Source organism: Corylus avellana, chromosome ca5, assembly GCF_901000735.1.
Source record: "Corylus avellana chromosome ca5, CavTom2PMs-1.0".
Classification (NCBI taxonomy): domain Eukaryota; kingdom Viridiplantae; phylum Streptophyta; class Magnoliopsida; order Fagales; family Betulaceae; genus Corylus; species Corylus avellana.
Window position 1 is genome coordinate 6,055,277 of NC_081545.1, and position 3,180 is coordinate 6,058,456.

Here is a 3,180-nt window from a genome sequence, read left to right on the forward strand (position 1 = left end):
GAATATTTCCCGTGAGAATATTAGGGTCGAGTTATTAGCGTCCACTGTAGAGTGGACGCTATTATTCATCTTTTGGGTCGGGTATTAGCGTCCACTTGGATGTGGACGCTAATACATAACTATTAGGGGCGACTTTCAAAAGTCGCCCCTAATAGTTGAGTATTAGGGGCGACTATAAAGTCGCCCCTAATAAGTCGCCCCTGATGAGTCAGTTTCTTGTAGTGTGTGGACGAGTACTTAGAAAATGCATGGATTTCTGTGGGTGGTCCTTCAGCCATAGTCCATGCTTATGTTCTGCTTGGGTGCACCATATCTAAAGATGCACTTGATTGCTTAAAGCTTGGCTCTGAGCTTATATATTGGGCATCCCTCATAACACACTAAGTGATGATTTGGGGACTTCAGAGGTACGTTTGCTACAAACTGTTGCAATTGATTAAAGCTATTTCTTGCAAGAGAAGTTAGTTTGATTGGTGAATTTCTATTTCTTCTGTGATCATAGGCTGAAAGCAATAGAGGTGATGTGGCGAAATCCATTGAGTGCTACATGGTACAAGAAAGTGTATCCAAAGAAGAAGTTCAAGATCACATAAAGAGATTAATCAGCTATTCATGGAGAAAGCTGAATGAGGAGAGTGCCAAAAATTCCATGCCAAAGTCCATTGTCAAGATGTCATTAAACATGGCTCGCACTGCTCAGTTTCTCTTCCAAAATGGAGATGGTATTGGGACATCGACTGGGGTGGTTAAAGATCATTTGACCTCGTTAATTATCAAACCAATCCCCTGCTGAATAAAAATAGTGTGAGCAAAGTACTGAATTAATTATTTTGATTCATAAATTGTTAGTACAGAAATGTAAAATAGAGAAGTGCATGCTCAAAAAGTAAGTTATATATATAGTCCCACCAATTCTAATCAATTGGATTGTACTGATTTGTAGCAAACACTTCTCCAAGATACAAGAGAAATGAATGCTTCCATTAAGTTGTGTCTTTTCCGTGTGAGACTCTTTTCTTTTGACACTCTTTAAATACTTTCTATTATAAAATGTGCCCAAACCAAACACGTGCGTGCGCACACACACTCACACACACAATTATGATAATTTTGAAAATCCCTCACTATTTTCAAAAATTAAAACACAGCTTGACTAATAAGAAAACACATACATAAATGAAAGTATCTTTAGGGCTTGAACCTTCACTTAGTGATAATATGTCAGAGATAATCAGCATAGCATTGTAAACAAGCGTCGAACTAGCTAACCTATTTGACTAGTTGGACATATCTCACACACATGTTTTCTTCTCTTTAGGTAGTTCTATAAGCCAACACGTAGATTTGAACTAGAGTTTAATCTATATCCTAATTTCATAACCGCTCTAGAGATGAAACCTTAGTCTCATAGAAGGCAGTTGTAACACCCCTCCTCTCTTTAATTAGGGTTAATGGTGCTTTAATTACTACCTAACTATGTTGAATTAGGATCCATCTTCATCATAGTGTGTTCCTTCTTTTCCTTTTTCAGCTTCTATCAAGAATGTTAGCATTGATATTTGGCATTATAGGCTAGGCCATTTATCAGATTATAGGCTTAAGTTGATACAAACTCCAAACCCTGAAATTTCTTGTACTCTCAATAATACTTGTACTGTTTTGCCCTTTGGCAAAACAGAAAGACATTCCATTTCTTGTTACTACTTCTACATCAAATAAAATCTTTGATATATTCATTGTGACATTTGCAGGCCTTTCTCTTTAAGTTCTAGAAATGAATGTCGTTTTTTCTTAACCATTGTGGGTGACTTTAGTCGTTATACATGAGTTCATTTGATGTAATCAAAAGGTCAAACCAGATCTTACATTCAATCTTTCTTTCATCTCATTGTAACTCATTTCTATTCCAAAATCAAAGTCCTAAGATTAGATAATGGTCCTGAGTTTAACATGGCAGAATTCTATTCTAATAAAGGAGTTCTACATCAATTAAGTTGTGTAGAATCACCTCAACATAATGCCAAAGTTGAACGAAAGCATCAACATCTTCTTAATGTAGGTAGATCACATAGGTTTCAAGCTAATCTTCCATTTTCTTTTTGGACTGATTGTGTCACAACTGCCGCCGACCTCATTAATAGAATACCAACTCCATTATTGTCAAACAAATCTCCTTATGAGATTTTGTTTTCCAAACCTCCAACATATTCTCATTTAAAAGTGTTTGGTTGTCTTTGCTATGCCTCCACACTTTCAAGACATAGAAATAAACTTGAACCTAGAGCTAAACCTTGTTTGTTTTTTGGATACCCTTCTAGATACAAAGGATATATCCTCTTAGACTTAGTCACAAAATCTGTTCTTGTTTCCAAAGATGTCATTTTTCACGAATATGTTTTTCCATACATTCATGGTCTTGCTAATCCTACATCTAATGGCATTTTCCAACCTTCAGTCCCTTCCTCATCTAACAATCCTGTTCTACCACTATTCATCCATGACACATATCCTTCCAGTTCAAATCTAAATCCTCATGATCAACTTCAACCTGAACTTCAGCATGAACCTCAACCTGAACCTCAATTTGAACCTATATCGCAACCTCAACATGAACCTCAAACTGAACTTGAATCTCAATTCGAACCTCAACTTGAAACTCATCTCAACTTGAACCTCAACCTCATCATGAATCTCAATCTGAACCTCAAAATGAATCTCAACCTGTCATTGCAGATCCTGCTGTACCTGGTTCTAATTCCTAGCCTCCTGCAATATAGAACCTGAATCCAATTTTAATTCTATTCCAATACCTGATTCCATTGTAGTTAGAGAGTCTTCTAGGGTTAAACAGAAACTGGGTTACTTGCAACAGTATTATTGCCAACTAGCTTCTCACTCACCTCAATCTTCACACATGGGACTAAATTCAGGTATTCCATATAATCTATCTTCTTTCATAGGTTATGATAAACTGTCACCTTTATATAAGTCCTTTTGTTTTTTTGTTTCCATTCATTTTGAACCTCAATTTTATCATCAAGCCATTAAACATCAACATAGAAAGGATGCCATGGATATTGAAATTTCTGCTCTTGAGTAGAATAAGACTTGGGTTCTCACTGATATGCCTCTACATAAGGTTCCCATTGGCTGCAAATGGGTTTTAAGATCAAATATAAG

At 36.3% G+C, this 3,180-nt stretch overlaps 1 pseudogene; it reads left to right on the forward strand.

Annotated features, from left to right (window-relative positions):
* Positions 1-863, forward strand: part of LOC132181644 (probable terpene synthase 9) — a 7,398-nt pseudogene extending 6,535 nt beyond the window's left edge.
* Positions 864-3,180: the final 2,317 nt, after the last annotated feature.